This window comes from Myodes glareolus, chromosome 18 (assembly GCF_982192425.1).
Source record: "Myodes glareolus chromosome 18, mMyoGla1.1, whole genome shotgun sequence".
Lineage (NCBI taxonomy): Eukaryota > Metazoa > Chordata > Mammalia > Rodentia > Cricetidae > Myodes > Myodes glareolus.
In genome coordinates this window covers 10361037-10388882 of record NC_142043.1, presented here as the reverse complement: position 1 = coordinate 10388882, position 27846 = coordinate 10361037, and the positions used below count along the sequence as shown (strand labels likewise).

Genomic DNA, 27846 nt, shown 5'->3' with positions numbered 1-27846 from the left:
ATAATCAGTGAGAGATATGATCTTCAAAGAATGGTAGATAGCCATCTGGGAAAACAACAGACATACACACACACACACACACGCACGCACGCACTCGCACACACACGCATAGTGCACACTCACACACATGCACACACATGTACACATACACTCACACAACACACACATGAAGACACACACACTCACACGTGCACACTCACACACATGCACACACGTGCACACTCTCACACACACATGCACAGGCACACATTCACAGTGTCTTCAAATATCTCAGATCCAAACTGATAAGAAGGTCCAAGACTATCAGATGAACCTCGCCCATGATGCTTTTTGTTTGTGGTATCCTCAGCTTGGTCCTGAGCACTTCCCAGTCTCGGTCCTAGCTGTTATTATACATAACTTTATGTGATGTTAACATACTGAAAACAAATTCTTACACTATTTATGTACTTGTTCTGTTCATGAAGGTAGGTACTCACGTTGGCACACATGTGGAGGTCCAAGGACAGATTTGAGAGTCACCTACCATAGCAGGGATAAAACCAGGTCAGCCAGGCAGTGGTGGCTCACGCCTTTAATCCCAGCACTCAGGAGGCAGAGACAGGAGGATCTCTGTGACTTCGAGGCCAACCTGGTCTACAGAGTGAGTTCCAGGACAGGCCCCAAAGCTACAGAGAAACCCTGTCTTGAAAAAACAAAAACAAAACCTCAGGTCACCAGCCTCAGTCAGCATTTTATAGAGGAGGAAGGAGGAAGTTTCCAGGACCTAAGGTCTTATCCAAGCCACCTTGGACAAGGTAGGGTTTATGACCTGGGGATTCAAGAGACAGAGTTGTCTAAGCCCCTGGTCACACCACAGTAATTACCACATATTCTTTACAACCTTCGCGATGTCCAGTGAGCAAGGGCGAGCATAGCTGGGAGAAACGCCCCAGAAGTCACAGCAAAGCTTCATCACTTAAATTCACACAAACTCACTTACAGAACGTGGGGGCTGCACAGGACACCGGGAACATGCTTCTTTCTCCTTTCTTTACTGTTTCAGGATAGTGTCTGTGCTGTGGGTGTGTAACTGTGGACGTGTGTGCCATAGATGCCTGTGAGTTCTGAGGTTCTCTCCTTCCACTAAAGGTTCCTCAGGCTTGTATGGAAAGTGCCTTTACCCAAGCGGCCATCTTGCCAGCCCATCAATTTTATTTTTCTTTTGACACGGTCTATTTAGCCCATGCTAGCCCGGAGCTCACAGTCCTCCTGCATCTGTCTCTAGAGACAGTCTGTTTAGCCTGTGCTAGCCCGGAGCTCACAGTCCTCCTGCATCTGTCTCTACATTCAATCTGCAATACATTGACTATCTTTCATTTTTACTTATTTATTTTGTTTGTAGCATCTTCAGCATTGAGAACTTTCCAGGCTCTGTTCTTGCTATTTTTACAAACAGCTTTATGTGTATTTAAATATACTATATAACAAATAACAACTATTTATTTATCTTGACCTGTAGCCTAAGCAGGTCTCAACCTTGAAATCCTGCCAAACTTTGCCAGTGTTGAGATTATAGGTGTGCACCACCTCTGTTGGAGATAACAAACACTGATTGATGCTATAGGACCACTGGGAGAATAATACGAGATAATGCTTCTATGTTTTTTTTTTTTAAAAAAAAAAGGACACAAACCTCGAGTGTGAGACACACTGATTCCAGCATTCCAGTGATGGGAGGGAGACAGGAGGGTTCCTGGTATTCACCGGCCATCCGTCACAGCCAAACTGGTGGCTGCAGGACCAGGGGGAGACCTGGTGGCTGCAGGACCAGGGGGAGACCTGTCTCAGAACACTGTGATAGGGAGGTTGCAGAGACTCAGCGTTGAGACCATTTGCTCTTCTTGTGAGGATCTGAGTTCAGTTCCTAGCACCTACGTCAGGTGATTCATAACCTCTGTAACTCTAAGCCAGGCCATCTAATCTCTTCTGGGATCCATGGGCTCGTGTGTGCAACCCACACACAGTCACACATATAGACATGTAATTAAAAATAAATATGATAATATTTATTTTTATAACAGCAACATTATATAATAATAAACATAATAATGATAAAGATGAAGCCAGATGTGGTTGGAACTCGCCTTTAGGGAGGCAGAGGCAGGCAGATCTCTGTGGATTCAAGGCCAACCTGGGTTACATAGTCAGTTTTAGGTCAGCTCTGTCTCAAAACAAGAAAAAGAAATTAAAAAAGAAAGGTGGGGAGCTGCAGAGAAGACCACCTGATGTCCACATGTACATGCATGGATGCATGCACTCCCATACACGTGTGCACAAGCATATACCACATGAGCACATATATACATACCACACTCAAGGATGTATTTCCTGCCTTGAATGGGGCAGAAGAATGAGAGGAAGTAAGATTATTAATATAGACTCGAAATGTAGATTTCCTGAAGGGTGTCCCCTCCGCTCTGTGACCTTAAATGACTAATCACGATCTCAGTTGTCTTTTTACTACAAGCTGGAGGAGAGGAGCCCAGAGCAGAGCACCTTACATACAGTATTTACTGAGTCCTCGGACAGCCCTGCAAGGTTTAGGTAGAAGGAAAATCTGAGATTCAGGCAGATTAAGTCCCATATCTTTCACCAGGCAGTAGTGGTGCACGCTTTTAATCCCAGCACTTGGGAGACAGAGGCAGGCAGATCTGTGAGTCTGAGGCCAGCCTGGTCTAGAGATGAGTTCTAGGACAGCGAGGGCTACACAGAGAAACCCTGTGCCTCAAGAAGAAAAGAAAAAGAAAAAGAAAAGAAGAAAAAGTGGGGGAAAGAGTATCATACCTCAGACCAGCAAGCACTAAGTCTGTGATTTCAGTCCAGATTGCACAGAAGAGAGCATATGCTTTCAAGGATTGCAGAACTCATTCATGGTTTTATTTTATTTTTGAAGCAATGTCTTACCATGTAGCTCTGGCTGGCCTGGAACTTGCTGTGTAGGCCATGCTGGTCTGAAACTCACAGAGATCCACCTGACTCTGTTTCCCCAGTACTGGGGTGAGAGGCATGTATATCAACAAGTCTAGTTTATTTTTATTTTTTAATTATTTTCTTGAAAAAGTATCCATTCAGTGCAGGCTGACTTCAGACTGCTGAGGAACCTGAGTGTGACCTTGACATGCTGGTCCCTGGCTCTTCTGAGGACTACAGCTGTACACCATCACGCCTTTTGTGTGGGTTTATTGATTTTTTTCTTTTCTTGGAAACAGATATTCATGTAGCCCAGGCTGGCCTCAAAGTTGACATACAGCCAAGGATGACCTTAGACTTCTGCCTCTACCTTCCCAGTGCTAGGGTTGTAGTGCCTGCTTCTTTTCCTCCATTAAGCTGCATACTCATTGCTTGCAACTTCATATTATACTGATTTTATAAGTATTTTCCTTAGAATAAAAGAAAACAAGCCAGGCGTGGTGATGAACACCTTTAATCCTAGCCCTGTGGAAGCAGCAGCAGGCAGGGCAGATCTCTGTGAATTCAAGTTCAAGACCAGCCAGGTCTATATAAAGAGACCATCTCAAAAAAAAAGAAAGAAAGAAAGAAAGAAAGAAAGAAAGAAAGAAAGAAAGAAAGAAAGAAAGAAAGAAAGAGAAAAAGAAAAAAATAAAGAAAAATATCTTGTATGATTGGAGATGTGTATATGGGTCTCTGTGGATCTGTGTGTGTCTCTGTGGGTCTGTGTGGGTCTGTGTGTGTCTGTGTGGGTATGGTGGCATGCGTATGCATATGTAGGTACACTTGGAGGTCAATGGCATCCAATCTCCTGGAGCTGGAGTTCCAGGGTTTTCTGAGCCTCCTGATATGAATGCTAGGAACTAGAAAAGGGTTATTTCAAGCTGGAATTTGTAAGACACTTAAGTAATCCTGACACCTTGGAAGCTGAGGCAGGCTCGTCTTGAGTTTGAGGCCAGGTTGGTGTACATAGTAAGTTCAAAGCCAGCCAAACTGCACAATGAAACCCAGATTTTAAAAACCCAAAAATAACAGCAACAAGAGTTCACTTGAGCTTCCCACGTCATTGTTGATAATGCCACACCCCATCAGGGGCATAGCCAATTGTGGTGGCTCCCACCTGTAATCCCAGTTCTTAGGCTGCTGAGGCAGAGGGACTGCCTGGAGTTTGTGGCCAGCTTGGGCTACAGAGTAAAAAACTGACTCAAAAAAAATTTTTTTTTGTCAGTTCGGGGTTTTAAGACAGGGTTTCTCTGCACAGCCCTGTCTGTCATGGAACTTAGGCTGACCTGTAACTCAGAGATCCACCTGCCTCTGCCTCCTGAGTCCTAAGATTAAAGGTGAGTGTCACCATGGCCGCTCCCTCCCCCCAATTAAGTACTGCGATTTTTGTCAAATTTTGAGGAAAAACTATCAGAGATTCTTCCCCATATGTAGCATAGGCTTCCATGGTTCCTAGTGCAGGGACTCATTGGCAATAGACCTGAAATTTCACACCCTTTGCTGCCAGCTAAGTGCTGTCTCCCTTAATGTCAGCATTTTGTGTCAAGCCAGCAAGAAGTAATCTCCTCCAACACGGTTTCCTGTCTTCTGTGCTCTGAACTTAGTGACGATGGCCAGAATTATGGAAATAACGTCCAGGGGCTGGGGTAGCTCAGCGGCAGTGCTTGCTACCGCTGCAAGGATGCACTGCAGGATTTGCCTTGCATTCTTGAGTCCCTAGGTTCAACCCCCAGCACCTCAGGAAGGGAGGGAAGGAGGGACATGATGGCTATAGACTCATTTCCCATTTGGAAAGTGGAGGCAGGAGGATCGGTGACATTTGGGGCTAACCTGAGCTACATAATGAGATGTGATCTGTTTTAAAAAGAAAGAAAAAGAAAAGACAAACTCCCTCTTTACTGATCTCTGACCTTTTGCATTTATTTATTTATTTGCTTGTTTGTTTTTAAACCAAAGTTTTACTGTTGTAGCCCTGGCTGGCCTAAAACCACTAGTAATCCTCCTGCCTCAGCCTTCTGAGGGTTGGGATTACAAGAGTGAGTTATCACACCTGGTAACTTTTTATATTATTATTCTCTCAGCTATTACATTCTGATCACACTTTCCCTCGCCCCTTAGAAAAAAAGCAGGCCTCCCAGGGACATCTATCAAACACAGCATAACAAATTACCATAAGACCAGGCACACACCATCAACGTCAGGATGGACAAGGCAGCCCAACAGGAAGGGAAGGGCCATACAAGTGGGCAAGAGAGTCGGAGACAGCCCCCTTCTCCCACTGTTAGGAGTCCCACGAGAACACCAAGCTACTCAGCTATAACACGTATGTAGAGGACCAAGGTCAGACCCCTATAAGCTCCAAATTATTTAAGTAAGATTATCTAAACAATTCTAAAAATTATTTTTTCATTTATTTACGTGCTTTTTTGTGTATGTGGTAGCGGTAGAGGGCTCATGCATCACACCCCTGTGGAGGTCGGAGGACAGCTTGTGGGATCTGTTCTCGCTTTCCACTGTGTCCTGGACATGGAGCTCAGGGAGGTGGTCATCAGGCGTGGCAGTCTCACAGACGCAGTCTGGCCTTTCGAAGGGAGTTCGCTATAAAGTATGGGACGGGAAAGCATCCCAAGTATCTATAGTGATTTAACCTAGAAGAGGGGAGGCTGGAAGGCAGAGAATACCCATGCTCCGTTGCTGGGGACATTAGTTGGAATCACTAATGTTGAGACTTAGATCCCAGAGACTGGGGAGGTGCCGGGTCGTCCCACGTAGCTCATCACTAAAGATGCCTTGAGCTCCATGGCCTCTAGGTGGTCCAGTGATTGCTGGGGAGCTGGGTGTGCTAAGAACAAGCCTAAGCTACAGGCTGAGCATTTGTAATTAATGTTAAGTCTCTGTGTGGTTATTTGGGAACTGACTGGCAGGACAGAAAAGGCCGCCCACAGGAGGCATCTCATCATATAGAGTCAGCGATTTTCTTCCCACTCAGTAGCTCCCAGAGAGCCTAGACATGCTCTTTGATTTCCAGCTACCAACAATGCCTGGCACACAGCAGCTGCTGTCCATGGAATACCCACTGCATGCCATGATCTTTGCCCATCTCTCCTCACTCAGCATTTAACTCATGCTTTTAGGCTGAAATGGATAGTCCCATTCTACAGATGAAACAACTGAGGCTCAGTCCCCTATCCAAGTTCAAAAGTGGTGGGGCTGGCAATCAAATCTTGGGGTGTCCCATTACAAGATTTCCATGAGGATCTAGCAATGCTGAGTTTCTTATATACTGAATTTCTTTTTAAGCATTTGTTAATACCATTATGTTTTGTCTGCATACTTTTCTATGCACTATGCACCATATATCACATGTGCTTGCCTGATGCCGGGGATCAGAAAAAGTCATAGGATTCCCTGGAATTGGAGTCACAGATGGTTGTGAGCCACCATGTGAGTGCTGGGAATTGAACCTGGGTCCTCTGCAAGAGCAACGAGCACTCTCAAGCCCTCCCTCTGGCCTCTAATGGCATCCTCTGCTTTTGATGAGCTGTAGGAGAGAATAAAGACACTAGGCAGTGGCAGTCACTGCTTCCTGGTCGGGAAGAGAGGAGCTGTGTGGTGGCCAGACTTCCAGGGCAGAAAGCCCCCTTGCCCTAACCCAGCCCCCAGAGACAGACACTGCCACCCCGGCTCCACCTCTTGTCTCTTTCAAGATATTCTTCTCTGTGACTCAAGAAAGATACCAAGCGTCTGAAATCAGAGATGACCCAACAGAAACACAAATTCCTCAAAAATGTGTTCTCTTTCTAGAGGAATTTCCCTTCCCATGTCTTCTTCCCTGTGCCAGGGAGTGTCTGCAGTCTGCAGGCTGTGGTCAGCTCTGTGCCTTCGGCTGGGTTCCCAAACTCACTCATCCTCCTCTGGCTCCTCACTGGGCCTAGGAACAACAGCAGGCTTCTGTCCCATCCCGTTGTGTCCCTGATTCTGGCTGCTGCCTGCTCTGATCCACTTAGTTTCATCATTAAATTCTAATCTGGGATTCCTCTGACCTGGGTTCGAATGCTTTGCTGTCCTCACCCACAAAACGAGGATAACAAAGCAATACGTTTGAGCATTAAAAGTCTTCCAGGGGCTGAGTCTGCTGAGAAGGGTCTAACCTGGACTCAACTTATTTTCTGTTTAAATATATTAGTATTCTCTCAGTCAACTTTAAAATGTATATTAAAATACATTCGTAACATGTGAAATATATTTTAAAATATAGTATTTACAGGTACATATCTCCATAGGTTCTGCAATCATACTTGGACTCTTAAGTTTATAAGGCAAGCTCTTCACTGACTAACTCTCTGAGCCAACAAACGAAGGCTGGAACAGGGACCCAGGCACACATTGTCTTAGATAAGGTGTCACTATGTAGACCAGGCTAACCTGAAGCTCACTATGTAGAACAAGCTGGCCCCTCTGCCTCCTCATTTCTGGGGCTAAAGGCATGTGCCCCCATAGCCAACCTACGGTTTATTTTATTTTTATCTCTGTGTGTGCACATGTGCACGTTCATATGCATGCAGATACCACGTAAAGAGGCCAGAAGAAGGTGTTGGATGCACTGGACCTGGAGTTATAGGCAGTTGCTGGCTTCCATGTGGGTGCCAGGACCTGAACTCTGGTCCTCTACAATAGCAGCTAATGCTCTAAGCTACTGAGTCATCATGGCAGCCCCTTTCCTTTCCTACTTTCCTCTCCTGTCCTCCTCCTTCAAGTCTTTCTCTGTAGTTTAGGCTGAAACACGGGATCATTCTATTTCCAGAGCCTCCAGAGTGTGTCCCAGGCTGGCCTTGAACTGCTGATCCTCCTGACTTCCTCTCCCAGAGGCTGAGGCTGGGCTTGTAGTCCTGAGTCACTCACTCTGCTTAGCTCCTTTTCTTTTCATCTGTCCTAGTCCAACCCCAGAATTCTGTGAATTCTCAATTATTCATGCTGTGGAGCGCTTAGGGGGCAACTGCAAATGAGAGAATATATTAATAAATTAGGAAGCTCTAGTTGCCCTCTGATAATAAGATTATTGTTATGGATGAAGAGGTTTGACTCAATAGATTGTTGATTTGAGAATAATTATATCCAGTTTAGGAGGGGTCTGGCCCTCTGGGAATTTCCGATAAGGTCTGGATGGAACATCCCACGGAGAAGTAGTTTACCGATTCAGTAAATTGTGGGTTTGTTTGTTTTTGAGACAGGGTCTTACTATATATCTCTGGCTATCCTGGAACTCACTGTGGAGACCTGGCTGGCCTTGATCTCCCAGAGATCCATAAACTGACTGGATTTATTTGTTTTTGTTTTTTGCCACAGCATCTCTTGTAGCCCACATTGTCTTCAGATTCAGTATATAGCTGAGGATGACCCTAAATCTCTGGTCCTTCTGCCCCTTAATGCTTAACTGCTGAGTTCATAGGAATCCATCACCACATCATCATGCCCAGTTATGTAAGATAAAGTCTTCTTTTTTTCTTACTCTTTTCTTCCTTTCCTTTCTTTCTTTCTTTCTTTCTTTTTTCTTTTTTCTTTTCTTTTCTTTTTCTTTTTTTTGAGACAGAGTTTTTCTGGAACTTGCTCTGTCTACCAGTCTGGCCTTGAAGTCATAGAGATTTCCCTGCCTCCTGAGTACTGGGATTTTAGGGCCACCACCACCCGGCTGTAAAATAAATTATACAGAGGTACAAGAAAAAGAGGATTGAGTCCTGCCTGGGGAAAGTTCTGTCGCTTTCAGCTCAGTTTCAGAAGCCCTTGGAGAGGCTATCTGCCCTGATGGCATATACCTATAATCCCACCATTTGGAATTCAAGACCAGCCTGGGATACCTAATAACACCATCACACACACACACACACACACACACACACACACACACACACACACACACAGTGTTGTGTTGCATACCTGTAATCCTAGCACTGTGTGACCCCAGTGTTCAGGCAGGTGGAGGAAGTGAATCAGGAGTTCAAGGTCATTCCCTCTCACGTAGTGAAGTAGTGAGTTCAAGGCCAGCCGAACCGCAGAAGATCTGTTCCAAAGTAACAAAAAAGGAAAAGACGGGAAAAGTAATCATTAGAGGACTGGGGCGTGGCCCACTGCAAAGAATGCTTGCTGTGTCAGCGCGCTTCTGAATGCCTAGTACACACGTAAAAGCTAGGCAAGAGGCGGGCGGTGGTGGCGCATGCCCATGGTCCCAGCACTTGGGAGGCAGAGGCAGGAGGATCTCTGTGAGTTTGAAGCCAGCCTGATCCACAGAGTTCCAGGACAGTCAGAGCTACACAGACAAACTCTGGCTTGAAAAACAAAACAACATAAAAAACCTAGGCAAGGCTTCACACTGCTGTGACCCCAGAACTGAGGGGCAGGAGTAAGGTGCCCCATGACCAGCAATACTACCCGAAATGGCGAGCCTCCGTTTCAGTGAGAGACCTTGTCACAGGGAATAAAGCAGGGCCTCCCCCACTCACATGCATGGATGCAAACACTGGCATCCACACATATGTTTACATGAACATGTGCCAATTTTAAAAAATAATAAGAGCCTTTGTAAAGATAAAGAACTGACTCAGCTTTAGAATGCTAATCTATGTAAGCGGCCTGGTACAGCAAGCCAGTCAGTGAGTCAGTCAGTCAATCCGTGATTCTAGGTGTGGACCCGAATTCAGTCCCTTTCCCTTCCTTCAGACCCTTCTCACTGGGAAGACCAGGGCCGTCCTCAGTTTCTGCATTTTCCTGTCATCCATCATAGCCTAATGGCGCCATAGCTGTGGAATAGGGAGTGAAGGGAAGCATCAAACGTAGAATTGACCGCACGTATTATAAACTGGACATTTTAGATCGCCTCTGCCTACCATGCGATTTAGATTCCCCTGCTGCACAGACAAGAGCCTTGAGGCTTACATACAACAGTCAGTTGTACTGTGCCCGGCAGAGCCTCTGTTTGAACCTAACTCAGAGTCTACTGGGCTTGTGTCTCCGGTCACATCCCACACCATCATGGGAAGTCAGTGTGGAATCCTCTTCCCAGAAACTGAAATGGAGATAGCTCACGTGTGAATCGGTCCATAATGGGTCAGAGCAAAGATATGCAGCCGATTGAGAGAGACACAAAGGCTGGGAGGCTGAGCAAGCCTCGACCTTTACCCTTTGGCCTCTGTTAGCATATCTAAAGGAGGAATGTGTCCTGGGGGTGGGCCTCTGAAGGGCAAGTTAATACAGGGAGGTCTATTGGAGGGAGGGGACCTGGCCCACCAGCGGCTCTGGCCGTAACTTTCCCTCTGACCTCCTAAGCTGCCCGTCTCCTTCAGTGGCCTCTTCTCCACCTACTCCTTAAATGTAGTTGTTTGCTGCCGTCTGCTCTCCCACATTCCTTACGTGATAGCATCTACCCCCGGCTCAGCTTCCTGTGTCCAAGACTGCAGAGGTCCTGACTCAGTAGGAACCAGAGAGAAATGAACCCACACAGGACAGACTTCATCTTTCAGCCCCTTTTGGGGCTTAGTAATTTTCTGACCTGGCACTTGACAAGTTGGTAAGGGTACTTGCCATCAAGCCTCATGGCAGGTGTTTGAACCCTGATAAATGTGATGGAAGGAGAGGGCCCACTTCTTCAAGATGTCCTGATTGCCACACATGCAGTGAGGTAAATACACCCTCCTTCCCACACACAGCATGCACCCCCTACACACATACACAAATAAAATTTGGAAAGAGAAGTTTCCCGGGTGATTGATGGTGGTGCACTCCCTTAATCCCAACACTTGGGATGCAGAGGCCAGCCTGGTCTACAGAATGAGTTCCAGGACAGCTCGGACTGTTACACAGGGAAACCCTGCCTCAGAAATAAATAAATAAGTCAATAAATAAATAAAATTAAAATGAAAAAGAGGGGGGGTTTCCTGTTACTTGTTTTGAGAAAGTGTTTTGCTGTGTAGCTCAAGCTATCCTTGAACTATCAATCCTGCTTTAGCCTCCGAATAACTGGGCACATAGCCCAGGGAGCATGCCCACTGCTCTGGGAATCTTTCAGGATTTTATTTCCAAGAACCTTTTAATGGCTCCCCACTTACATGTCCCCAGACCCTAAATGCTTAGAATTCAGTTTCTGGTTTTGATTAAGACCCCCTTAACAAGTTTGAAATGTACAATAAATTACTATTAACCCTTCCCTGCCTGTGCTGTAGCAGAGACTACTAAAACTTGAATGCACACGGGTGATATTGTACTGGAATTCATCTATGTTGCTTGTGTGTTTTGAGACAAGGACTTACTCTATAGCCCTGCCTGACCTGAAACTCCATATGTAGACCAAGCTGGCCATAGCCCTGCCTGACCTGAAACTCCAAGCTGTCCTCTAACTCACAAAACTCTGCCTGCCTCTGCCTCCTAAGTCCTGGGACTGAGGGTATGCATCATTACACCTGGCCCAATATGTGTCGATTTTTTTCTAAAGCCTTCAACATAGTGTGATGTGCCTGTAATCTCAGCGCTTGGGAGGTAGAAGCAGGAAGGCTCAGAGTTTGAAACCAGCATGGGTTCTATGAGACACCATCTCAAAAGTCAAAACACATAATTTGCTCTTAGGCTGAGCACAGTAGTGTCCCCGGAACAGTACATAGGGTTCAAGGCCAACCTGGGCTAACAGACCTGAAACAAAAGTGCTCTGTTGCCTTTGGGCATTGTTCAGATCCTGCTGGCACAGTCCCCTCAAGATTGGTCCTGCCTTCCTATCCAGCCTCTGCCCTTGCCTCTCTCTCTCTCTCTCTCTCTTTTTTTTAAGTATTTATTTATTATGTATACAACATTCTGTATGCCTGCAGGCCAGAAGAAGGCACCAGACCCCATTACAGATGGTTGTGAGCCATCATGTGGTTGCTGGGAATTGAACTCAGGACCTTTGGAAGAACAGACAATGCTCTTAACCTCTGAGCCATCTCTCCAGCCCCCTTGCCTCTCTCTCATGTCTATCATGGTGTTGGGGTTTGGCATCCTGAGTGAAGACAAGCACAGGCTGGTTGCCTAGTCGGATTTGGTTCACTTAGTAGCTCTGCGCTTTCTGCTCTGCGAATGCCTTCGTGACCTCTATAGAAATGGCTGGCATCTGTCCTCCAGGCAGTCACAAAGAGCAAGCTTCAGACTGAGAACAGGGCCCCGAACTCTAGGCCCTTGGCAGAGTCAGGTTCTTCTTCCTTCCCTGCTCAGTTTTCACGCTGGCCCCTTTCTCGCCACACCCAATTCTTCACATCTCAGCAGGGAGCTGAGGTTCTTTGCAGATGGCCTCCAACTGGCCTTGAATGGTACAGGGCACTTCTAGTGTGATGGAGAAGGGTGAGAGAAGGGTTTTAGGCAGGCAGAAGTCTCTAAGCTAAGCAAACACACCAATACTGGGCACATTCGATGGCGCCAAGTCTAGATGCTTCTGTGCTGGGGAAGAGAATACAAGGCTGGAGAGAGAATGTGGGTCCGAACGCTGCAACCACGCCACGACAGCCTTTGCCTTCGTTTCTTTTATTTCTTTCTTCCAATGCTCTACTTGCCATATTTCAAGCCAGAGCTCGGTGGTCCTGCAGTTTTGGGAGTCTGGATTTTACCCTGTAGTGGTAAGGGGTTTGAGGTTTATAAGAAGTGGAGAAGGCAGCATATTCCTGAAGGTTCTGAAAGACTGCTCAGGGAGCCGTGGGGAGCACAGGCTAGAGCTGGCGCTGGGAGATGGAGAGACAACTGCACCAATCCCAGGGTTTAATAGGAACACTTGAGCAGCAAGGACCAGATTCCAGGAGCATCTGGAAGCCATGGCGACAAACTCACTTGCAGATTGTTTTATAGATGGACAGGAAAAGTCATTCAGCAGGTCCTAGTTAATGGGCACACAAAACAAAAGAGATGGGACAGTGGGTTTTGAGATGTGTAGAGCATCAGTGTGATGTTCAGTGGGGATTCTGTGATGTGGTGGGGGCTTGGGGTATACCCAAGGGAGAAACGGGGGCTTTGGCTTCGCCTGGATGCCAGTGGAGGAAGAGCCAGTGAAAGTGTGGAGGGAGTTAAAAAGTTAATGGCAGGGTACAGTGTTACTTGCCTGTCACCTGCCTGTTACCCCAGTACTCAGAAGGTGGAGGCAGGAGGATCAGAAGTTCAGGATCACCCTCGGTTACATACCCAGTTCAACACCAGTCTGAGCTCCATGAAGCTATCTCCAGGGTGGGGGTGGGGTGAGGGTGAAAAATGTGTTGCTCAAGGCATTTCTGGGGCTCCTAGGCAAGTCTCAGCAAAGGCAACTGCCTATCAGGGGAGAATGGAGCTGACCTTTGTCTTATCTGCTCAGAGAGCAGATGCTTCTGCTCAGCCTGGGCTTGCTTCCATGGTCTTTCTTCCTGCCATGCGCTCAACCTTCTTCAGCCAAAAGGGAACTCATGAGAGTGGGGATGCTCCAGCCTGGTCGATAGAGTGAGTTCCAGGTCAGCCAGGGCTACACACAGAAACCCTGTCTCTAAAATCAAAACAAACAAAAACGTGGGGCTGCTGATCTACCCCCACTTTTCTTCAGAGACACCCTGGAGCTCAGCACAGGAGCATAGACCCTGAAGGACCAAGCAGAGCGAACAGCAATGTGACCTTAGCTCCCTGCTTTGCTGGGAGTATGAAGTCACTCTTTGGTGGGGTACCATCTCACCTTCAGGCATGGGTAGAGATTGCTCTGAATTTTGAGTTGTTTACACTCATTTCGTCATTTCATCCTTCATTTCATGGATCTGTCCATCTGCCCATCCGTCCTGTAGTCTACCTAAAATTTTGTTTACACTTATCGTCCCGGACTGTCAATCATTCATATGTCAATATGAATATATGACATATGTCATATGTCAATCATTCATATTGAGCCACCAGAGAGAGAAAGTGACCATCAAATCGTTATCGAGACTGAAACACTAATTTTTGCTTCTTTCTCTCTCTGCATTTGTGTGTATATGTACATGTGAGCCTGTGTCTGGGTGTGCAAGCGGACACTCACACACACTTGGGGGCCAGAGGAGGTGTTGCCTGTTCTATCTTTCTCTTTTTAATTGCCCTGAGACAGGTGCTCTCATGGAGCTTGTGGGTTCTTTGGCTAGGCTGGCTGGCCAGTGAGTCCCAGCAATCGTTCTCCTATGTCTATGTTTTGTCTCTACAAATTTTTACATTTTTCTTTAGATGGGATCTCCCTGTGTATTCCAGGTTGTCCCAGAACTCTCTGTGTAGATGAGGATGACCTTAAACCCCTGATTTTCCTGACTCCACTTCTCCAGAGTGGTGTATGCGTGCACCACTGTAGAATGAGGGGCCTTGCTTATTTGGGTTTCTTGTCCCAAGCGTTCCCAGCTATTTAGTCCCAGAGAAAAATCACACATGAGATCTCCATAAGTTATAAAGCTCATTGGCCCGTTAGGTCAGGCTTCTTACTGGCTAACTCTCACATCTTGATTAACCCATTTTTCTGATCTATTTTAGCCATGTGGCTCAGTACATTTTTCATTGGGGCAGATCACATCCTGCTGCTTCGGTGATCTGTGCAGGAGAGGGAGGAATCCACTTCCTGTCTGGGTTTCCCACCTACACCTCCTGCCTGGCCAATCAGCGTTTATTTAAAACATGATTGACAGAATACAAACAATTCTCCCGCACCACACCACCCTGCTCTGCAGACTTCAAGGCCCTGTTTGCTTCGCATAAATGGAATTCTATAGCATGTATTCCTTTGGGGTTCTTAGGCTAATGCTTTCAGAGTCCATGCAGGTTGGAGCGGGTATTGGGGCTATATATTTTATGTCTGTGGTTGTTTGTGGGCCACACTAGGGATTGGCCATGGATCCTTGTATATGTTAGGCAAATATTCCAGTGTTAAGCTCAATACCCAGACCCTCTCTCTTTTTTACTTTTAATTTTGAGGTGCTCCTATTTTCTTTTTCTTTTACTCTAAATCCAGTTAACTTTATTATAAAAAAACAAAAACAGCCATGTGTGTTGACATAAGCCTTTAATCCTAGCAGCACTTGGGAAGCAGAGGTAGGCAGATCTCTGAGTTGGAGGCCAGCTTGGTCTATATAGCAAGTTCTCAGACACCCAGGGCTAAGCAGATAGACCTGTATCAAAAAACAAAATAAAGCCATATATGGGAAGGTAAAATGTGGAACAACAAAGCAGCTAACACAGCATTGCTACTTCATCGGAAACTAGTATCTGGCGCTTTGCTTTTCTGGCCCAGAGAGGACGGCTCCTCCTGTCCATGTAGCTGAATAGGAGCAATGTGCATCTTCAGAGCTCAGCAGTGTGCCCCATCTGTGCAGTTCCCTAACTACAGGAGACAGAAGTGAACCCTAGCACAGTGAAGTCCAGTTTGAGTCTTCATTCTTAGAACACAGACCTGATGGTATTTAATGCCAGAGAACAGCCCCATACATTTCCAGCTGTAAGTCACTATTTAGAATGGCTTTTAAATTAAAGTGGTCAGCATATCAAAAAATAAATAAATAAAATAAAAACTTGGACATAAAAACATCACACACCAAAATTAATGATAACCAAAGTCTCAGTGAACTTCTATCCAGTTAGAACAGCCATCCTGAGGCTGTAGAACTTCACACTGGATTTTACACTTTCACTGTCAAATACATTTTTAAGTCCTTAGCCACCGTCAAAAATGAAAAGTCCATTAACAGAACTAGAAAAGCAATTCTCTATCATAATTTGTGCCCATTACCATGTTTCGATTATGGAAAAAATCGGCAGTCCAATGAAGTAGTTCAGTGGATAAAGCTGCCTGCAACTAAGCCTGAGGATTTGAGTTCTTATCCTCAAAAACCATAGTGGAGCGGGGCGGTGGTGGCGCATGCCTTTGATCCCAGCACTTGAGAGGCAGAGGCAGGTGGATCTCTGTGAGTTTGAGGCTACCCTGGTCTACAAAGCTAGTTCCAGGACAAACAGAAGTAAGAAGAAGAAGAGGAAGAAGAAGAAGAAGAAGAAGAAGAAGAAGAAGAAGAAGAAGAAGAAGAAGAAGAAGAAGAAGAAGAAGAAGAAGACGAAGAAGAAGAAGAGGAGGAGGAGGAGGAGGAGGAGGAGGAGGAGGAGGAGAAGGAGAAGAAGAGGAGGAGGAGGAGGAGGAGGAGGAGGAGGAGGAGGAGGAGGAGAAGGAGAAGGAGAAGGAGAAGGAGAAGGAGAAGGAGAAGAAGAAGAACCATCATAGTGGAAGGAGAGAACTGATTCCTCCATACTTGTCCTTTGATGTCAGTACCATGTCACAGAGCTATCTCCCTGTCTCTCATACACACAATAATAAGCATATTATTTTTTACAAATTAAAAGAATGAAATGGGGCTGAACATACTGGCTTATACCTGTCATCCCAGTGGGGTTTTGAGGCAGGAGGACCAAAAGTTAGAGACCAGCCTCATAGTCTCAGTCTAAAGATGGGCGAAGGAAGACATGGCCTGCTGACTAGATGGCCCAGCAAGTGATGAGGGGCTTGCTGCCCAGCCTGAAGCCCCTAGTGGATCCCAGGACCCACACGGTAGAAGGAAGAGCTGACTCCCACAGCTCTGACCTCCATTGTCACACATGCACCCATACACATACACGTAAATCCAAAATGAATAAATATTTTTTTAATGAGCCGGGTGTGAGGGTGCATACCTTCAATGCCAGCATTCTGGAGGCAGAGGCTGGCGGAATCAGGCCTGCCTGTTTTATAGAGAGTTTTAGAAAAAGAAGGAGGTAAATGAGGCAAATTATTAAGAAGGAAACTAAAGTGTATCTTCATCTATGCAGGACAATATTTTTTTCTTTAAGATAAACCTGAGCCAGACATAGTAGTGTGCCGGAGACCCAGAGCAGGGATACTGTCTGAGCCCAGGAGGAGGAGTGTGAGGTCTTCCGGTCAGCTTGGATGACACAATGTGACAACTCAACACAGAACACACACACACACACACACACACACACACACAAAGCTGCTTATGATGGCACTTGGGAGTCAGAGGAGGAATGGGGTCAGGAGTTAGGGTCCTTCTTGAGTGTGTGGAGTTTGAGGCGAGCCTGGGCTACGTAAGGCTTTGAGACATGAAAGGTAAAGGAGCTGACGTCCTTTGCATTGCTCATGGCCCAGAGGGGTCCAAGGTTTACTGGGGTCTCAATAAAGACCTGCCGAGTGAGTCTAAGTGTGAATAAAATGCGCGTCCTGAATGAGTTGTCTGCAGAGGCCGAGTTTCAGGGAGGGCATGAAATTGATTGATTGATTGATTGATTAGAATTGGGTGGGGTCTTACTGTGTAGCCCTGACTGCCCTGAAACTTGCTTTGTAAACCAGACTGGCCTTGAACTCACGGAGACCCACCTACTTCTTCCTAATTGCTGGGATTAAAATCATGAGCCACCACACCCTCCCCCTTTTAAATTTAAATTACATTTATTTTTTTATCTCTGCGCGTGTCTGTAGGTTCACAATTTCTACAACAAAGGTGTGAAGGTCAGAGGAGATCAACTTCTTGGGTTCTTTCCTTCTACAGCAGGAGTCCCAGGAATTGAATTCCGGTCGTCAGGCTTGGTAGCAAACCCCTTTACCCGCTAAGGGGACAGTCTTGGACTTTTTTTTCTTCCCATTGTGACAACACTATTGATTAGTATTGTCAGACACTAATAACTAATTTTAAATCGGAAAAAGAAATAACCCACGAAAATCTTGATATAAGGGAACTTTAAGTTAAACTGTGCAAATATGACTGATGGCTGACTGGGACCAGACAAGAAAGACTGTCTGCGTGGGAATTACCTGAGCACCCATCTTCAGGTTCTTCCGGCAGGCTAGCCAGTTTTCCAACTACTCTCACCCCCACACAAGTTCCAAATCCACGAGGACAAAGAGGACTTATTTATAGGAAGCAAGGAGAATGATTTAAAACAGCGGTTAACTTGCTGTCCCTGATCTTTCCTTGGCAGCCCTGAAAGCTTCTGGAAGTTGTGGACCAGCCAGAGTTTCAGGAGGAGAGGGCAGGAGGACAGACTGACAGCAGTGGTGAGTGATAAGGCCCTAGGTGGGCTGAGTGCTGCGGGCCAGATAACGTTGGATAGGGCAGCCGGGGCCCCCAGAGGAGAACTTTAAAAGCCGGACCGGCTGACTTATAAATTGACCCGATAAGCAGGTCCTTGGACTTGGATGAAAGAGGTGTCACTGAAAGATTAATCTGATGGCCTTGGGCCACCAGTTCAGGATCTCTCTGGGAGCAGTGTGAAGGTGGGGTGCTTTAGAGACTCTGGCAGTGGCCATGGGGCCCAGCCGTTAAGACTTTGATCTCAAAACCCCGTTGAAACCCCTCTGCCACTTGAATGACATGTAGCTTCCCTGGGTAAGGCAGATGCTACCAAGCTAGGGACCCTAGTTCAATCCCTGGGACCCACAGCCGTGGAAGGAGGACAAATTCCTTTAGGTTGTCTCTCTCCTTCACATGGACGTTGTGACATGTATTCCTTCCCCATAAATAAATAAATAGAATAAAAACTTTTTAAAAAGAAATAAAAAGACTTATTTATTTTTCTGTTACATATTACAATAATTATGATTGTATCCTGGGACCAGAATATGAAACTGTGTACTTTTTTGAGATAGAATATAAAGACTTCAAATAAATATCAGATTTGCGTGGGACATGATCAGACCATGGGATCAGTCCCTTTCTCTGCTGTGAAGGAATTTATTTGGTGGCAGGTTTTAAGAAAGGGCAGAGTCTCGAAGACCCTGGGGAAGCACAGTGTAATCCCCTAATCCAGGCACTTGGGTGGTAGCAGGAGGATCAGGTACTCACTGAACCGCAGGACATCCTGCTTCAACAAATGAACAAACAGAAGGAGTGGATGAACAGGAAAAGTAGGAACTAAGAGATCCAAGGGAGCAGTTCTTGTTCCCACCAGGCAACCACTGCATCAGGAAATCAAAGCAAGGAAGAAATTCAACATGGTACCAGGGTTTAAAGTGCAAACACCCAGCGGAGCATGGTGGTGGCTCACCATGAACCCCAGCAGAGGCAGGCTGATCTCCATGAGTCCAGGCCAGCCGAGGCTTCATAGTGAGACCCTGTGTCTCAAGTAAACAGATAAACAAATAAACCCAGAAGTATAATAACAAACAGAGTTTCATGTTAGCTCCAGTTTTAAAAAGAAAAACAATACATCAGCATGTAGTTTAATATAAAATCAACTTAATCACAATATACCACTCTTTTTATTCATTTATTTATTTTTTTACTTTTTTTGGAAGTGATATTTGTTTGTTTTGCTTTTGAGACAAAGTCTTACTATGTAGCCCTGGCTAGAATTCTCAATGTAGACCAGACTGGCCTTGAACTCATGGATAATCTGCCTGTCTCTTTAGTACTGGAATTGTAGGCTTAAAATTACATGAATTAATTAGCTAATTAATTAGTGTGTGAGGGTGCCATGATGTGAGTGTGGAAGGCAGAGGGTAATTTGTGAGACTTGGGTTCCAGGGCTTGAATTCAGGTCCCTAGACTCGGCAGCAAGCGTCCTTACTGCTGAGTCATCTCAACATCCCCAGTGGCTGCAGTTTTTATATATCAATGAGATTCATCTGCTGGCATCTTATTGAGGGCTTGCATCCATGCCTTGAAGTGTACTTTTCTTTCCATATATTACTCTTGCTTTTCTTTCCCCCTGTGCTGTGAACTGAACCTGCTGGGCAGATGTTCTACCAAGGAATTATATCACAGCCCTGAGACATTTTTTTCAATTTTGAGTCAGGATCTCATATATTCCGGGCTTATTTCAATTCAAACTCACTAGGGAGGGTGACCTTGACTTTCCGATCCTGATTCACCCCCCCAGGTGGAAATTACAGACGTGAATTTATTAAACCCAGTTTATACAGCACTATGGAATGTCACCCAGGGTTCATACATGCTAGACAAGCACTCTCTCAGCTGAGCTACATCCACAGACTAAAGCAGGATCTCGCTAACTTGCCCAGATGGGCTTTGAACTTGTAATATTTATGTCCTAACCCCACCTCCTACTGGATTTTAGGAATGTACTGAGATATCTAGCTTCTCTTTGGATTTTGGAATTAATGTTACATAAATGAGTTGAGAGCCAAATGGTGGTGCAGACCTCTTTAATCCCAGCACTCATGAGGCAGAGGCAGGCGGATGGATCTCTGAGCTGAGGTCTGGGGAGATAACTCAAGAAGTAAAGCGCTTGCCATGCAAGCGTGAGGACCTGAGCTTGATTCCCCAGAACCCATGGAAAGTTGCCTGTGGTGGCCAGCAGCTGCTGTCCCAGTGCCTGTGGAGAGCTGAGGGGCAGAAAAGGGAATCCCTGGAGGTAGCCCAGTGTACACAAAGAAGGGAGACCTTGTCTGAACAAAGTAGAAGGTGTGGGCTTCTATGAATGACCAAAACAGATGTGTTGTGACATATTTATTCCTGTATACACACACATGCACACGCACACACACACATGTATGTATATACACACACACGTTGTGCAAACACACACAAAGATACAAGAAGGAGAAGAGGAGGAGCTAAGGCAGGTCACTCAGGGAATGCCTGGGGTGTCTCCCTGAAGTGGGGTCCTGGCCCCAGGCTTGGTCTGCTTCTGGCCAGGACACTGTCACAGACAAAGGCTGACTGGACCTGATGTGACCTTCTCCTTCCTAGGATATCTCAAGTTCTTAATGGTCTGTGTGTGTGTGTGTGTGTGTGTGTGTGTGTGCATGCACAGCCATGAGTGCAGGTGCCAGAAGAGGCCAGAGGAGTTGGATCCCCAAGGAACTAGAGTTACAGCTGGTTGATAGCCATCTGACATGAGCGCTGGGATTTGAACTCAGGTCCTCTGGAAGAGCAAGCACCACTACATACTCTTTGATTTTTCGAGACAGGGTTTCTCTGTGGCTTTAGAGCCTGTCCTGGAACTAGCTCTTGTAGACCAGGCTGGCCTCAAACCCAGAGATCTGCCTGCCTCTACCTCCCGAGTGCTGGGATTAAAAGTGTGTGCCACAACCGCCCAGTCGTTACTACATGCTCTTAGCTACTGAGTCATCTCTCTAGCCCTTGCATTTACTTTTTTCTTTCTTTTTAAAAGGTTAGTTTATTTTATTTTGAGACAGGATCTCACTCTGAGGCTCTGGATGGCCTGGGACTCAATAGGTAAGGCAGGCTGGCCTCGAACTCTCAGAGATCCTTCTGCCTCTGGCTCCTGAGTGCTGGACTTGAAGGCATGCACCACCATACCTAACTTTTATTTTACATGAGTGTAGGAGTGTGTGTGTGTGTGTGTGTGTGTGTGTGTGTGTGTGTGTGCTCGCGCGCGCGACGTGCACTGTGGATGCCAGGATGTTTGGAGCTGGAGTTATAGACAGTTGTGAGCCACTTAAACTTGGGTCCTCTGGGGGAGTGGCTCATGGTTCTTACTGTTGAGCCATCTCTCCAGACCCACAACCTTGAATTTCTGATCTCGCTGCATCTATGCCCAGCATGCTAGGATTCTGTGAGCATATGGTCACACTTGTTTCACATAGTGCTGGGAATCTTCCTCGGGGTCCTTCATGCCAGGCAAGTCCTGTAGCAACTGAACTAAGTGTCCAGCTTAAAACCGTCATCATTTAATTATTTTTAAGATTGACTTTTATTATTTTGTATGAGAGAGAGAGAGAGAGAGAGAGAGAGAGAGAGAGAGAGAGAATGTGCAAGTGAGTGTAGATGCCCTTGGAGGGGTATTGAACCCTTCTAGGGCTGGGGTTACAGGTGACTGAATGGTAGGTGCTCTTAACTGCTAAGCCATAAACCCAGTCCCATTTCCCATCCATCCCCCCTTTTTTTTTGAGACAGGGTCTCACTATGCAGCCTTGGTTGGCCTGGAACTTACTATATAGACTAGGCTGTTCACAAACTCTCAGAGAGCCATCTGCATCTGCCTCCTGAGTGCTGAGATTAAAGGTGTGTACTAGCATGTATACCCCAAAATAAATAAAAGTTAGTAAAATAAAATAAAATTAGTTGAGAGTTCACCCCTCTTGATATTCTCTGAGTTGGTGATGACACCTTTCTTGAATGTTTGCAAGACTCTGCCTGTTTGCTGCTGAAGGCTAGCCCAATGTGTAGGTGAAGGCTAGCCCGGTGAATCAAACGTTTACTTGAAGAGTGAAAGTGATTTAAACAATAGGGAAGAGGCATCACTCTCCGCAGCACAGAGAGTCCAGAGGTAGCCTCGGGACTGGTTAATCAGTAGCTCAACAATGTCACCCCAAGGGAGATTCATTCTGATAACCCACTAGGCCCCTTTCTTCATTGCAAGATGGCAAAGGCTGCTCCAGCATCACACATAGTGGTGAAGAGCATAGCTTTGTGCTAGCATTTATCTGTGGTCCCTTTGGGAAGCCGAGGCAAGAGCATTGCCAGTCTAGGCAACGTGGTCGGAGCACACCACAAAATCCTGCCTGAAAAAAGTGAAAACAAAACAGAAGGGTAGGGAGTTTATAACTGTAGTGTGGTTGCTAGAATGCTTACCTGCTTACCTAATGAGTCGGAAGCCCCGGGTTCTATCCCTAGCAATTCATAAACTGTCCATAGTGCTTCATGCTGCAGTGACCCTAGCATTCCTGCACTAGGGAGGTAAAGGCAGGAGGATCAGGAGTTCCAGACCATGTCAAGTTTAAGTCTAGCCTGAGCTACACGATGCCCTGCCTCAAAAGGAAAAGAAGTTCAAAGTTATCCTCAGCTACACATCAAATTAGAAGCCAGCTTGGGTTACATGAGATGCTATCTGAGGAAAAAAAGGGCCAGCAAGGTGGCTCAGTGAGACGGCTCAGCAGGTGAAAGCCCTGTTGGACAAGCTTAAAGACCTGAGTTTGAGCCAGGCAGTGGTGGTACACGCCTTTTATCCCAGCACACAGGAGTCAGAGGAAGGTGGGTCTCTTTAAATTCAAGGTCATCCTGGTCTACAGAGTGAGGTCTGGGACAGCCAGAATTGTTACACAGAGAAACCATGTCTCAAAAAACAAAACAAATGTCCTGGATTTGGGGTTTGATTCCTGGAACCCACAGTAGAAGAAGAGACACACCAGAAAATTGTCCTCAGGAGTGAGTACACACACACACACACACACACACACACACACACACACACACACACCCCAAATGTAATTTGAAAATTTTAAATATATCTGAGCATACTTGTGCAGGCCTTTAATCCTGGCACTCAGGAGGCAGAGGCAGACATATCTTTGTTAGTTTGAAGCTAATCTGGTCTACATAGTGAGTTCCAGGACAGCCAGGGCTACATAGTGAGGCCCTGCCTATAAATAAATAAATAGATAAATAAATAAATAAATAAATAAATAAATAAATAAATAAATAAAAATATAGCAAAATATAATGGGGCCTGCAAGAAAGCCATTAGGTAAAGACTCTTGCTGCCTGGTGACCTGAGTCAATTCCCAGAAACTACATAATTAAAAAAGAAAACAAATTCTCTCAAGTTGTCTTTTGACTTCTGTGTATGCAGTAGCATGCACATACACACATACGTACATTTAAAATAAAACATAACAGTTTTAACATGGAGATAGCCATACCTCAGTGGGTAGAGTACTTGCTTAGCCTGTAGGAGGCCCCGGGTTAGTCCTCAGCGTTGTACAAACTAGTCATTGTGGCTGCCTGGAACCCCAGCATTCCGGAGACAGGGTCAAGGGTCAGAAGTTTTAGGGCATCTTCATTTACAAAGCAAGTATGAGGCTAGCCTGGACTAGAGGAGACACTAGCTGAAATCTATCTATGGGTATAGATACTCGCTTTCCCGCTGGCCTGTGGTTGTATATACCTGTAATCCCAGCACTGGGAAGGCAGAGGCAGGATGGCCACAGGCTTGAGACCAAATGTGTTCACAGTGAGTCTAAGCCAGGTAGACCTTGCCTTGGAAACATTAACAAAACAACAGCAAAACAGTTTTTATTTATTTGAGACAGTCCTTCACTAAAACTAAAGCTTGCTGTTTAGAATAGGCTAGCTAGCCAGGGAGCACTGCCCCATCTTTTCCATGCTGGGGTTATAGGCACCTGCAACTGTGCCCAGCATTGATGTGAGGCTAATCAGGTGGCCTTGATTTCCCAGCAAGTGCTCTTAACCACTGATCCCAGGCTAGAGTTAATTAATTAATTAGGTTATAGTCTCCTTTCCTCCTTCTCTCCATCCCTCCCTCCCTCTGTGCCTTCCCCTCACTTTCTTTTTGTTTTTCTTAAGACAGGGTCTTACTATGTAGCTCTGGTTGTCCTGAACCTCGAACTCACAGAGATCCTCTTGCCTCTGCCTCCCGAGTGCTGGAATTAAAGACATGAGCCACCTCTGCCCAGCTTTCTTCTTAAAATTACATTCTCTCTCTCTCTCTCTCTCTCTCTCTCTGTGTGTGTGTGTGTGTGTGTGTGTGTGTGTGTGTGTAAAACACTTGTGGATCCTGGATATTGAACTCAAATTGTTAGGTTTTATATCAAGTGTCATTACTCACAGAGCCATCTCACCAGCTCCAGAGTTTCTTGATCAATAGGAAAACCTGCCTATTATGTTATGCCACTTGTAAGACATTTCACTGTGAAGTGGGAAGAAACATTCGTGTGTTGTTTTTATCTTGTTCTTTTAATATTATGTTATGCGGTACATTATGTATGTATGTATGTATGTTATAAGAACAATGTGGACATAGTTTATTTATTTACCTATTTTTGAGACAGATACTCACTACCTAGCACAGGCTGGCCTGGAACTCATTATGTAGATCAAGTTGGGCTTGAACTCACAGAGCTCACTCTCCTCTGCCTCTGGAGTGATGAGACTAAAGCCATGTGCTAACATGCCTCTCCAGAATGTAGTATTTTACTTTATTGTTTCTCGAGACAGGGTTTCTCTAACAGTCCAAGGGTTCCATGTTTTTTGTTTGTTTTACTTTTTTCCCCTTTGTGATAGGGACTCATGTAGCCCAGTCTGGCTTCAAACTCACTGAACAGCTGAAGATGATCTTGAGCTTAAAAAAATTAGATTTTTATTTTTAATTGTGTGCACATGTGCATGTGTGTGCACGTGTGTGTGTTCATGTGCCCAGGGCTCCCCATGAACCAAACTCTGGTCCTCAAGAACAGTAAGAACTCTTTTGTTTGTTTCTGAGACAGACAGGATTTCTCCGTGAAGCCTTGACTGTCCTGGACCTCGCTTTGTAGACCAGGCTGGCCTTGAACTCACAGCAATCCACCTGCCTCTGCCTCCCGAGTGTTGGGATTAAAGTTGGTCCTTTGTTTTTAAAGGCTCAGTAACTGTTCTTGTTTTTATGGATTATTCTAGCTCATGTTGGTTTGGAATTCCCTATAGCCCAGGTTGGCCTTGAACTTGGGAGAATCTCCTATTAGGATTCCAAGTCTGTGCCATCATGCTCAGCTTTTGGTATTGGGTTTATTTCTCAACTTTAAGAAAAAACTATTTTTATTTTATGGATTGGGGTATTTTGCCTGTGTGTATTTATGTGCACCACATGCATGCCTGGTGCCTGTGGATGCCATTAGATCTCCTAGAACTAATGTTACAGATGACTTATGGGTGCTGGGAATTGAACTTGGGCTCTGCAATAACCGTGCTTTTAACCACTGAGCCGCCATCCTTCCAGCCTCTTAATTTCTCAGTTGTAGTAAATGTTTGTAAAACAGTTATAAAAATGGGCCATATGGGACACATGTTCTTGGCATCCAGGAAGTTCTGGGTTTAGGTCTAGCCACTATTATTGTATTGATGGTTGTAAATACCCTTACACAAGAACAAGCCTGGCTTTTAAGTACCCATAATCACAATGAACTTTTTTTTTCTTACTGTGGATCTGTGGATTGAACCTAGGGACCTCATGAATTCTGGGCAAGTGCTTTACCACTGAGCTACACCCAGCTCAGAGAAAGGGTACTTTTGAGAGGGAGGAGAATGATTACAGAAACGGCTTTCTTTACGGGGGAGGGGGAGTTAGGAGGACAGGTTTCACTACTGGGTAGCCCAGACTGGTCTTGAACCTGCAGCAATTCTGTCTCAGACTTACCAGTACTAGGATTATAGGTGTGGCCACCACAGTTAGTTTAGAAACTACTGCCTTTGCATGCTCTCTCTGCCCCAGATGTGTGCAAGACACTTTGGGCCCTTTGGTCTCAGAACACCCCTGTAGAGCAGGGATCTTTGCTATTACCCAACTGGAGGAAAAGAGAAGCAGCCAAGGGAGGACTGGTCTTTCCTCAGAGTCATGGGTGTGGACCCAGATTTTGAACTGAGAGCAGCTTCTTCCTGTTTTGGGGTCATGTCCCCTCATCTTCGCCTATACCTGGTTTGTCTCCCTCCCTGTCATTTTAGTGGGTCTGAAGGTAACTGTGAGGTGATAGGCCTCGCCTGGTCCCCTCTTCTTGAGTCTCAGTTGTAGACATTCCAGTGATAAAGAGGTGAGGGAGTGGGAGGAGGAAGGAGGAATGGTGTCCTTCTTCCTTGGGGCCTTCCCTCTGGCGTGGGACATTTCATTCCAGCTCTCCTCTTTTGTGCCATTTCATTGAGTAACTTCTGTAATTGGCTGTACCTGGCCCGAAGCGCTTTGATGTACCCCCTTGGTCATGGCTCTGCTTCTTATCTTTTCTCTTTTCGAGACAGTCTCCTGTATCCCAGGGTAGACCTAAACTTCTGATCTTCCTTCCTTGTGATTGTTGAGATTACCAGTGCGAGCCACCACACCTGGCTTTGCCCTGTTTTTCTTCGTTTTATGTGGTGCTTGGAATTGAACTCACTGAGCTACATTCCCCAAGCCTTGCCTTGTTGCTTAGTCCTCTTAGTTCTATTCTTTGAGGGGCAGCAATGATGAAACAGATCCGGGCACCTCAGGAGTTCTCCGAGGACCCACCTGCTGCTCCTTCAGCAGCCGCTCTTTATGTAGCTGGCCAGGTCCTTGGCCCTGAAAACCCCAGACAGAGGGAATCTTGAACAGCTCTCCAAGAAGACAAAGAAGCTTCTAGGACTCAACTGTCTCTGGATGCCCTTTCTCAGTTAAGGGACCAACAAGGAATAAATCAATATACACCCATGGGACAACACAAGAGGCAAGGGAATGAAGTGGTCAAGAGCTGGACGGGCAGGTGCTCTCCAGCCTTTGCTACTAAGCCCCCTACTTTTCTAAATCAGCGTTTTGTTTTCTTTTCCTCCATTCTCTCTTCCAAATTCTTAAGCATGTTTGCCCTGGCTCTCTGGGATTTCTCCCTGTTTTTTTCTGAAGACATTCCCACCCCGTGTCTATGGATGCTTCTCCATGGCTGATTCTAACTCAGCAGGTGTGGCTTGCTTTCTTCTTCAGCCCATCACCCTCTTCCTGGCAGCTAGCTACCTTTTTTGTTCTTGTTTTCAAATTCTAATGCAATGGTCCTCAAGCTTTAAAGTAAAAAGAAACCATGGGGTTAGAGATGTAGCTCAATGGCAGAGAGTACTGGCCTAGCATGTATCAAGTCCTGGCTTTGAACCCCAGCATCTCTCCCTCCTGGCCCCCACCCCCTGCAAGGGCATGAACTCTGGAGCTAGACTGGCCTCCACCCCCTGCAAGGGCATGAACTCCGGAGTTAGGCTGGACTGTGGCCTGCCCCCACCACTTGCTAGCTGTGTGACCACTTAATGGTTATTTAGTCGCTAATTCTGAGTATTAGCACTCCAGCTCCTGTTAGGGACAAAACAGCTGAGCAGTGGTAGTGTACATCTTTAACCCCAGCACTCAGGAGGCAGAGGCGGGTGGATCTCT

General features: G+C 45.9%; 1 protein-coding gene across 5 annotated transcripts in view; it reads left to right on the top strand.

The window, feature by feature from the left end:
- Positions 1–27846, top strand: part of Ccnd3 (cyclin D3) — a 91562-nt gene that overhangs the window by 54752 nt on the left and 8964 nt on the right. For 3 of the 5 annotated variants that reach the window (XM_048445409.3, XM_085679265.2, XM_085679264.2), the window contains one exon: positions 17989–18064. The exons of the other annotated variants lie outside the window; for them this stretch is intronic. The gene's annotated coding sequence lies outside the window, so the exon portion shown is untranslated. The remainder of the gene's footprint in view (positions 1–17988; positions 18065–27846) is intronic. 5 annotated transcript variants of the gene reach the window in all.